The sequence below is a fragment of the Ixodes scapularis genome, unplaced genomic scaffold (genome assembly GCF_016920785.2).
Source record: "Ixodes scapularis isolate PalLabHiFi unplaced genomic scaffold, ASM1692078v2 PGA_scaffold8__174_contigs__length_109621045, whole genome shotgun sequence".
NCBI classification, from domain to species: domain Eukaryota; kingdom Metazoa; phylum Arthropoda; class Arachnida; order Ixodida; family Ixodidae; genus Ixodes; species Ixodes scapularis.
This window is the reverse complement of record NW_024609883.1, coordinates 6,388,172-6,399,813: the sequence shown is the minus strand read 5'-3', so window position 1 is coordinate 6,399,813 and position 11,642 is coordinate 6,388,172. Positions and strand designations below refer to the sequence as shown.

General features: G+C 46.2%; 1 pseudogene; it reads right to left on the bottom strand.

The window, feature by feature from the left end:
* The window catches only part of LOC115322677, a 98,423-nt pseudogene that overhangs the window by 38,319 nt on the left and 48,462 nt on the right, over window positions 1-11,642 (bottom strand).

The window sequence follows — 11,642 nt, the reverse complement described above, 5'->3', positions numbered from 1 at the left end:
CCATGTTACAATGCACCACTCAAGTAAAGTTACCTGCATAAGATAGCACCATGTCATCACACTTGGCAGTGACATTCTTGTTCAGCATCTGCTTGTCTCTAAGTGCTTTAGCTTATTCTACAGCGAAGGAACTTCTGCCTTAAGAGTCTTAGTTTCCTTCATGAGGTTGCTGCAGTTTGTGCAGCAAGCAGAAATTGGCTGTCAGAACCTCCACCTTACTGTAGGACATCTGAAATAAAAGAAACATCACTGATGAGACACTGAATGAAGGAACTGCAGGACGCAAAACAGTAAACATACTGTAGCGAGTTAGTCTCCACAGACTTGTCACTCCACAGTCTGTTCAGATTCCTCCACATTGAATGTGCTTGCTTGTGCCTGCGGCACTTGTGATGCTGCTTGAGCTCGCTGCAACGCCAATGATCGCTTCCCAGTGATCAGCGTGTGTTGTTGGTTACTGGTAAATAAAATTGCAGAGAAATCAAAGATTGTGTTGACACTGAGATACAAATAAATTGTGAGCTACCTTTTTGTTTTCTTTTCTGACTGTTGCATTGTTTGAGCATCATAGGGATGGGATGTAGTCCACGTGATTAGGATCAGTGTTCGGTGATCCTGTATAAAGAGAGAGGCGCATGAAGTCAAGACTGGATACTCATAAACAAAACAAGCATGTTACATAAGAGACTCGAAACGTATGTGGTCCTAGAATTTATGTGCTGCATACTCACACAAAAATATCTGCACGACGCGGATAGGTCTGCTTTTTTTTTATGTAAAATACGATTTTTCTTAAGAAACATGGTTTTTGTATGTCATGTTCACCGCCCACCGCGAGTTGAACGAAGCAGGCTTGCTTTCGTAAGGCCTCGAGGACTTCGAGAACAAGTGCTATACTCCAGTCTTGAGCTGGTCTGGCATCAGTAACAACGAACGATGAGACAAGGCCACAGTACGCGAGCGAGCCACCCTGGCCACGTGCACTGTCGGCAATGAACATTTTTTAAATAGTGTTCACAAGCGCTCAAGTTTGGCAATATTTGAGCACTGCATTTCATTTAAACTAACATACTTTTGTGTCAACAAGCGCTTCTATTTTAATGACCATCCTCAATCGATCTCGCAGACACCATGTACTGTTTGATCCAAAAAATAATCAACGCCTGCTTCTCAGGCTATCCTCTTTCCTTTGGGGTATTAAAAGATGAACTCAGAAATTGTTGTTTCATGTGGCTCCTACTTACAGCAAAACGGAACACGACACCACTCCCCTGTAACGAAATAAGCCTTGCATAAACGGGTTCCAACACTCGGTTGCCACAGGTTGCCTCGCTGCATTGCTCGCTTCATTGCTCGCTTCACAGCGACAGCCCACCGCAGTTTCCGTGCTTCGTTCCACGGAATCGAAACATCTTCCCTTTGTGACTTGTGTTCAAACAACCAACCGCAGAGCAGTGAACCAATGTTTTGTTGGAATACAGCCCAGCGGTAGCTCTCACGGTTCGGCTGTCAATGCGCCCACATTTCCGCTCGAACCAGAAGTGCAAAGTCACGTGATGTTGAGTATCCGGTGACGACACTTCTTACCAAAATGCCGGTCACCTATTGGTCGTTCATGTTGCCGAAGACGTCGCCATAGCAACAGCCCACTCTCGCGGAGTTAGGGAGCTTGTGGGCCACCAGAAGTTCTAGTTTTTCTGTATGAGAATCTTGCTTTCCCCCTCTCATTTAAGAACGCATTCATGATTACCGATTTCTCCTCTCCTTACGATGTTCAACTTCTAACCTAACCTAAGAAGCTCTCTGTGAATCTGTCCTGGGGAAAGACTCTGAGGTCGCCGTTCCGCGTCATAGCGCTCTTTGCTGTTTTCCTTGGTTACAAGCTCTTTTTCCGTGATGAGCTTCTTGGCCTCCTCCCAACGTTCGGCGATGTCCTCATTCGGTGTCATTTGCAGCTCATGAGTTCAGAGTCCCAGTGTGGCATCGATAGGCAATGTTTTGGCTCCCTTCCGTGAAGGAGGAAAAACGGCGAGTACCCGGTTGTCTCGTGCACTGCAGAGTTGTAGGCAAAGACGACGTATTTGGGAAACCGGTCGCAGTCTCAGTGACGAGTGGACACATACTTGCTGATCATCGCTGCCAGGGTTCGGTTAAATCTTTCGCAGAGGCCATTGGTTTGTGGGTGGTATGCAGTGGTAGGGGCGTGGTTAGTGCTTGTCAGCTGGAATAATTTTTCCATCATCTCCGCTGTGAAATGACGTCCTCTCTCCGTGATGACTCGTTCCGGTGCCCCTTGCCTGAGGACCATTGAATCCATGAAAGCCTTTGCTGTGCGGGTCGCCATTGCCTCAGGTGTTGCCACTGCCTCCACCTGGGTGTAATAGTCAACCATCACCACGATGTACTTGTTTCTCCCATGAGACTCTGTCAGCGGGCCCACGAAGTCCATCCTGATCTGCTAGAAGGGATGCAGCGTTGGTTCAAGTGTTTGTTGTTTTCCTGACGGCTTTTGGTTAGGAGTGTTCCTTGTCTGACAGTTGGGGCATGACTGCACGTAGTGTGTGATCTCGGTGAAAATTTTTGGCCAGACGTAGCATTGCCAGATTTTCTTCAGCATCCGTCTCACCTTGAGATACCCCGTTGTGGTGTCGTCGGAGCACGCGGCAAGGATCTCGCGCTGCAGGGTTCTTGGCACTGTGAGCGCCAGCCATTCCTCAGCAAAGCCCTTGACTTTTCCTCAGAGGACACCGTCCACTAGAAAGAAAGGTTTTGTTGTTCTCTTCATTCTTTTCCCAACTGGTTGCTCCGGTTCCTCAAGATGCTTGATGATCGGCCTCAAGAAAGGATCGTCGGTTGGAAGTTTGCTGAAGTCTTCTTTGGATGCCATTAGGAGCGGCAGCTCTTGTTCGCCATCAGGTGCAGGGCCATGAAGAAGCCGTGACAGTGCATTTGCGTTCATGTTTTTGCTCCCTTGTCGGTGCTTTAAGGTCAGGTTGAATTCTTGTAGCATCAAACTCCAGCAGATAAGACGTCCATTTGGTTTTCTCACTGTCATTAGCCACATGAGGCTGGCCTGATCTGTAACGATTGTAACTGGTGTGCCAAATATACACAATCGAAACTGCTTTGTGGCGTAGATAACAACCAAACATTTTGCTCGATTGTGCTGCAGCTCGTCTCCGCCGTGTTCACCTTTTACGAGTTTTCGCGTTATGCATCCTTCTTTGAAATCAGAAGCAGCGAAATGACGACTGCACACAGTTGAGTAGCAGGAGGTGGTATTTGGGGTCCATTCGTCTTTTGAAATGACTTTTATCCACTTTTGCCGCAACTCTTTGTCGCTCGGAACATTGTGGAATGAAATCTCTGCTTTCTTCTTTTTGCTTGAGGACTTCTAGCCAGGTACGCAACAGTAAGCCATAACACTTCACGCGTGTCATCTGAGCAAAGTGGAGCAGTTGAACCACGGAGACTTGTCTTTATATGCCGCTGCATAGGCAGAAAGGAGAGAAACTCTAAATAACTTTTTTGATTTCTTATTGAAATGTGCTCAAAGGTATACGAAAAAGTCTCGCAATAAAGAACTGCGATGTAAACACATGGTACAAACGACGTGGTTTGTTTACATGCACCGCCTCATTTATTGCCACGTGTCATCTGCTCATGCAACAGAATGAAGCAACAAACACATATACTTGCTGAAAATACTACGCACCGTTTGTGTTGTAGATAAGGGCTGTGACGAACGTTGGCGACAGTGCACTTGAACAAAAGTTTTCTGGAGATGACCCGCCGTCACAGAATACTGCCGCTGGCTGCGCCGACTCGATTCTGGGATGCTATAGCGCCCCTCGCAGACAGCTAAGTGGAGGAAATGGAAGGTGACTGGACAGGCCCGTTGGAGTGATTGCTCGGGCACAAAAAATATAGGAGGCTATGTCTCGAGCCTCTGTAATGCCCTGATGATCACGAATGACTCTCGCTCAATAGTGGCCCAACAAGTCTCGGCAGGGGCAGTTTTTAATTAAGAAAGGCAATTGGGTTTTCTCCCCCATTTTCATCCTCCTGAGGCATGCTTCGATTGCAAATTCCGAGGCATCTGTGGCCAGGATATACTCCTTTTTCTGATCGGGGGCAAATAGAGCAGGTGCCTGAGCTAGTCGACTTTTTACCTTCTGGAATGCTTCTTGAGCCTCCATTGTCCATGTCAGCTTTTGCGGTATACACTTAGCAGTTTGGTCTGTCAGTGGAAGAGCCAGCCGAGAGTAGTCGGAGACGTAATCACGGTAATAATTAGCCAATTCCAGAAAGCTATGTAGCTTCTTTTTTGTTTCTGGCTTAACCATATCCTGAATCGCTTCTACTCTCTTTGGGTCAGGACCACGTCTTCCCGATCCCACTACGTGTACTAAGAAATTCACTGCATGCAAATCTACACTTCTGCACGTTGATGGTTAGTCCAGCAACTGCAACTGCCGCCAACACCTCTAAATGGCCCAGGTGCTCCCCTCAGGTCTTAAAAAAAGTTGCGGCATCGTCAATGTATGCACATGCATACTCAGCATGTGGTGCCAACATCTGTTCAATCCTCTGGAACGTGGAGGCCGCGCTTCAGAGCCCGGAGGGAATTACCCTCCACGCGTATTGCCCCTGCGAGGTCACTAATGCGGTGTAATACTTTGCTTGTTTATCCATCGGCATTTGCCAGTATCCTCTGAGCATGTCAAGAATTGATATGAAGTTTGCTCCAGCCACTTCGCGCAAGTCACTCGCCATGCTCATCGGGAAAGCGTCGGGCTCGGTGATCGAGTTTAGTTTCCGATAGTCGATACTTAGCCGCATGCCCCCGTCCTTGGCAACACATACCACTGGACGCGTGTGACTACTCTCCACTGGGTACACCAGATTCCTCTTTACTAGCTCATGCATCTGGCGTTCCCTTTCTTTACTGAGTGCCATAGTGTAGTGGTTTGACGCCCGTTTAATAATTGGATTTAACTGGATTACATCTTGATAAACAGAAGGCACATGGTCCCACTCTCACACCCGGGATTCCGTACCGGCATGCATCATCGTCCTAATGATGTCTGTCACAATCTTTCTGCTGGAGCTTTTAGAAGAAAAACCAGAGGAATTGATTGCACCATCGAGACATAAGATGCTACCTAACAGGATATCACTCGTTCGGGCTTGTATGTGCGCTATTTTTTACAGTGTTTTGTACTAGTACACACATGTCTAACAAATAAATATCTCATTTTTTTATTTACCCTTGTCGTTATGTTTGATCCCAATCAATTAGTAGCCACCCAGTGCATACAAAGGGACAATCAAGGCGAATACAATATAGTGCTAAGGTAAATGGAGATAGCGACATATTCAAAGACAAAGCTACTAGGCAGGCAAGCATATTGTTGTTCAACAGACTAAAACCCGAGAGGGGGCAAGAAAGGAGGACAATACAACACAATGTGTCAGTCTTTTTTTACCTCCCTCTTTGGTTTTAGTATATCGAGTGACATTCACTGAAAAACAAAATGATAAGCTTATAAGTGAAACCCGTTTAGAACGAACCCACAAACAGTGATTTACCTTCAATATCAAACTCGCGGAACATTTAAATAAAAATGCATGTAAGAGTACTTTTTATAACGAACCTCATATTGGCTATTTCAAACTTTTCCCCCGGTAAGGCTTCCAAAAACATGCAAACAAGCCTGTCCCCACCAAAAAAGTATTAAAGAAGGAAAATTTCAAAAGCTAAAGTGGCGAACGAAAATGAACCAACAGAAGCCATTCAGAAAGGGAGAAAGCTAAAAAATACACTGCGTGCACACACAGAAAAACAAAATTCATCCCAAAAGCGTTTGCCCACGAAGAGAAGCGATTCAGAAGGGGAGATAAGCAAAAATCAAACTCTGCACGCATGTAAGAAAAAAAAAAAGAAAAGCTTTCAGCGTGTTGTTACAAGGCGGAAGCGAAGAGGTGAGAAAGAAAGAGAAGCTCTCACCTTACAACAGACGTATCGTGGAAGTCCGTTGTAAATGTTTTTTTCTATATCGAATCACCCTCTATATCGAACTGATCGTGGTGTTTCCTGCTGTTCGTTATAAACGGGTTTGACTGTATGTCCACAAATGTTTGCAAAAAGAAAGAACATTAAAACATGTTTAGAACAGAAACTGAGAAAAGTTTGCCGAATTTTAGAAATATAAAAGCCAAAAGTACCATACTGAAAATCAAACAACCTGCATTTGGGCAATCATTTCATTATAAAGTGGCCTTCAGGCTTGCAGTGGTTTCCTTAATTATAGCACTATACCAACTATAACTATAGCAAAATTATGAATTAAAAGGTAATTAATAAAACGATCGCCTCTATCATTGAAGCAGATAGGTACTCATTGCAAGCTAGATTTGCAATATTATGGTCACAGCAAGTCTATTCACATTTCTGGTGACCATTGCAGGGCAGCATCTTTATGATCCAAAGTACTTCAGAGTCCCTATGTGCAAACAGTGCAGAGTTATTACAATTAACACTAGAGGCTCAGCTGGCGCTTGTGTCTACGGGACTTCCGGTTGCAAATAGAAGCAGACAGCAAGCAGTCTACATTTGCAGTCTTCATGTGTATTATTATGGGAAAACACGTGATATTTTTCTCTTCGCCAGGGAGTAACAGAAATCAGCGTAGTTTTTTTACTCGTAACGGGTACTATGTAGCTTTATTCACATTATGAACGTGTAATTTTAGTGAATGTTTTAATGTTTTTTTACTGCTGAGTGATGTATAAATTAGCAAAAATTAAGGCCTGCGTCTATGTTGAACAGCAATGATATGGTCAGTACAAGCTATCAATTCAAGCAAAAACATGTAAGACGTTCACAATCCTCTGTAACGATGAATTGGAGTGCAGCTTTTGAGCAGGAGGAGGAAGGGTATGGGGAAAGGGTATGCACCTCCTCCTTCCCCGCTAAATTTAGCGGAAATATTGGCAATGTTAAATTCGTGGACGTCATACGTCACATGACGTCCAGTGTTTCCCATAATGACGACACGTGGCTTCACGAGGGTTACCCTTGTAAGGCCCCGCAGGGGGCACCTGCGAAAGCAGGTGTTTGGAGAGTGGCGCCTCCACAGACCCCGAGCCATGCAGGTTCGCCTGCCCACGTCAGGTTGTGCGTGGCTTTCACGTGTCCGGTGAAAAGGGCATCCTGGTGGTTGAGCCGAGCCTGGGGTAGGTTTGGACCCTTCGGGGCCCCCCGGGTGAGGCAATACACCACTTCGGTCCCCGCTTCTCGTAGACGGGAGTCCTGGTAAGGCCCGGCCAGGATGATTCAGTCTAGTCGCATTTTCTTTTACTATCCCGTCCAATCTTTCACCTTTACTTTTCCTGCTTCTTTTACTTCTCTCATTCTCTTCCTCCTTTTTCAGCTCTCTTTGGCGGCAAGGGCTAACCCTGGGTGGCAATAGACCTCTGTCTTGACCCACAGTTGGGTATAGTTTCCCGGCAGCACTGTTAGCGTAACGTCTCCAGCGAAGCCCTTCTTGTTATGGCGCGCTACCTAACCCCTTGTTGGGCTCGAAGGTGGGTGGTGCACCGCGGATTCTGAACACTCTTTGCCCTCCTATGGCGCCCTACCCCTCCAAACCCCGTTCAGGGCATGCCCTTAAAAGGCGTTGCCTTGAACAGAAAACCATTGACAAAGATCCTGAGATAGAATCCTTCACAAAGTTTTTTTGTTGTTCACTCTCTTGATGAACAGAAGTCAGTTGCAAAGATGTCACCTTTCATTGTAGCCAATGTTCTAGAGCACCTTGTAGGGTTTTCCGACAAGGCAAAAAAACTTTACTCTGGAGACCTCCTTGTGGAGGTAAACACAAAAAAACAAAGCGAAGCACTCCTCAACCTGACCACCATTGTTGACGTAAAGGTGTTGATGAGTCATCATCACACACTTAACACCATTCATGGAGTCCTTTCTGAGGATGACTTTTTGTGCACAAGTGAAGAACTCCAAGAAGGACCCAAAAGTTCCATAGTTGTTTGCTGTCAAACGTATTATGTTTCTGAAAAATGGTGAACAGGTTTCTTCGAAACTTGTTATTCTGGCCTTTGAAAAGCACGGACTCCCAGAGACAGTCAAGGCAGGATACCTGAACTGCCGCATTCGCCCTTACGTCCCCAACCCCCAGCGGTGCTTCTGTTGCCAGCGTTTTGGTCACTGAACATGCAGCTGCCGAGGGAAGGAGACGTGTGCCAAATGTGACACTCAGGGCCATGTTTCTGACATTTGTGAGGAGGCTGTAGCCCACTGTGTTAATTGCATTAGACCACACCCCGCACAATTTAACTGCGCCTGAATACCGAGGCAAAGATGCGTAACCGCTTTCGTTGGCTGGTACGAACTAGATCACTACGAAGTAAACACAACTGTTATCGTTGATAAAAGACGGCCCATCCCAGTCGTTTGCAAAGCGACGTAGATGGAAACAAATCACCACGGCGTTTTTCGTGGCCTCAGAGATGCAGGAGGGAGCCGACGTTAAAAAAGATACGTTTGAATTTCAATAGTGTCAGCAAGAGCCATGTAAATACCTGTTCACACTCGGAGCGGACGCGCACGTTTGATCAAAGTGCTGGATTTGCGCTGTTGAACTGCGAATTGGTAAGTGCTTTGGGACCGATCTTTTACGATTGCAACTTGATACTGACGTGACACTCAGCAAAGAAAGGTTGGGCCAGCATTGCATAGCTCCCACGATCTGTTATGGCGATCGACAGTGACGTGCAGTCGTGTCGGAATAAAAATGGCGTGCTAATAACAAAGTGTACATACCGTGTTGCGAAGGTAATCCATATGGCGTTTGTTTGAGCTCTATATCACACAAAACAAGGAGATAAAATTGATGAGAGTCCCTTTTCGACGACAGCGTTTGTCACCTCTGCCTTGGAAAACAAGGAGATGACAAGGGGAAGAGATGGTCCTCTTCATCTAAAATTGAGGTCGGCGATCAAACTATAATATGGGAAGGGTCCACAAGGGTCGTGCAGGCATTATCCATTCAGCACTCCAGCCGGTCGTGGGCAGACGGTCTTGTCCAAGGACCATCGGAGCAACGCTGTGCCAAGTCTGAGTGCCTGCTAGGCCTATATTCCGCCAAGCTCGCTTGGTTGAGGTTGGTGTAATCGTGGCCGTTGGAGCTTTTCCCGGGTGCTTGTGGATCCAGTGTTCTTGTTCGACAGGGTCTGTTTTAAGTACTTTTTACTTTTTCTTGCTGCTTGAAGTCTGGACGCGCAAGAAGAGCATGTAGAAAAATAAACGTCCGTTGGTTGTCGCGACCAAGTAACTGAGCCACGCTGGCGGCCATGCTGATTTGATTGTAAAAAGTGCCAACTTCGGAGCTGTTGTAGGATTGTGTAGTAACCTGCGGAAAACTTACGATACTTTTTTTTCGTGAATATGAATTTGTTTTTACGTTTTGTCTTATGCACATTTTTGGCATAAGATCGTTTCGTGAATCTGGCCGTCTCTTTAGCACAGATGTTTCGTTTCGGCCTCCGAAGCACAAAGGGTTCAAGCGCTGGGTGATTCCTTTCCAAAGCCGTTGTTGGGATTTTGCTCAAGGTTTTAGTTCCTTTGCAACATAAATAATCAATACTTTCAAATTCAGAGCAGTATATCTCTACAACCAAATATTCTCTGAACTTTTACTTGTTTTTTAGGTAGAGTATAAATGAAATCACAATGCAGAGCGAAAGCATGTTAATTGTAGCATTCCCTACTTTATAAAATACTCTATTGCACTTAGCATAAATGTTATTGCCCTGCATTAGAAAAAGGCAGCATTTAGCTATTTCACCTGTTAAAAGGCTTGTTCGCGCTAATAGTGTCGTGCTCTGTGCATTTCACCATCCTGCTGGATGAAAACACACTGATCAACAATGTTAGCAGGATGGTAAGAACACACGTTTGCAGGGGGGGGGGGGTTGATTCTCACACTTTTGCGTGTACCTGACTTCTCCAAAACCAAAATTTTACATGATTAACTCATGACAAATCAGAACAATTCTCTTTCTTGGAAGAGAAAACGAGAGAATACTTTCTGACGCACAATAGTTGCCATCCGTCATCTTAAGGTACGCTGAAGAAGTTTTCTGCGGGCAGGCGTAGCTAGGTGTATGAAAATCTACCTTGTCTACACAGAGGTGATCATAGGCAGACATGTGAGGTAGAGCCCCATACTTCTGGAACAACATTTGCTCAAAAAGACTCCCTCATCCTAGGTGCTCTAGGGGCACCTAGCGGGTGCACACCATGCTCAGGCTTGTGAAGAATCAGTCATTTTCTGTGACCTCTGAGTGAGGAAGTCTGAAAGACGCACTAGACGCTTGGGTACTGTCGAGAATGAGTGCATGACGCATTGCTCTGGAATCTGCTGACGTACGCCCTGCACAGCAGTGATGTGCCTCAACTGGTGTCCATTACCGTTTTGAAAAGGGAATGTCGAGAATCCCCATAATGGGCCAAGCGTCTTTACAGACTTTGAAAGATGAAGCAGCTGGTGGACATTGAATGTGGATGCAGATTGGTCATACAGTCTACATCTCATGAGACAAGCGTCTAGCCCAAACTGTCCCGCATGTGATGAAAGAGAAGATCTGGACCACATCTTTTGGACATGCCCACAAAACGCCAATTCAAGAAACGTCCTGAAAAAATCTATTGCGAACGGCAGTAACCAGGATACCCGAAGTCTTCTTTTTCCCGCAGGACCACAAGCACTAAGGGTGCAAACATTCAAAGTCATCCTTCTTTTCCTCCAAGAGACTGGCCTCTCAACACGCCTCTAGGCTGTACTGACGGGCGTCAGCCATCCTCCTCCTCTTAACCACTCTTGGTTTCCCTTTCCCCAAGCGGAACGAGAAAGCTGACCCCGCTATTGGGAGACTAACCTCTCGTTCCGCATTACCCCCTTTTTCTTTTGCTCAATAAACTCACTCACTCACTCACTCATACAGTGGAAGATTTTGTTCTACAAACCATACAAAGGAGCTTCTTCCTCTTCAGCATGAGCATCAGTCCCTCTAATGCCAAGCAGTAAAAACATTGCTTGGCAATGATGGAGATACCGAGTTGGCAGGATGTGATTAAGGCAAGGTAGGGAGTAAAATAATAACCAGTACTGGCACTCATCGACTTTCCAATGGGCTCTCTCACTTATAGACCGGGGCAACCTACAGAAAGAGATGAAAGGTCGTATGTGAAGGATACGAAAGTTCAAGACATCTGTCGTGTCACAGTTCTGTAAACTGCTTCGTCTGGGGCAGGCGCCACACGAGGCTGAATCCTCCAGAGGAAGGAGCACCCACACACACACAAAGCCAGCAGGCCATTACGGACTGTCAGGAGACGCACAAACGGGGGGGAGGCCTACATTATTTCTTTACGCTTTATCGGGTAATGGTCGCGGCCGGCGCACCCCCTGTGGGTAGGCGCTGTCCGCCATGGTGTCGGGAATGCGGCAGGACTCTCGAGTTGTCGATGTAAAGACTGAAAGCAGTATCTTTATTGCACCGCTTCCGGCCTTGCCACGACGAGACCCGACAGTGACCTGCTAGTAACCTGAGGCGAAGTC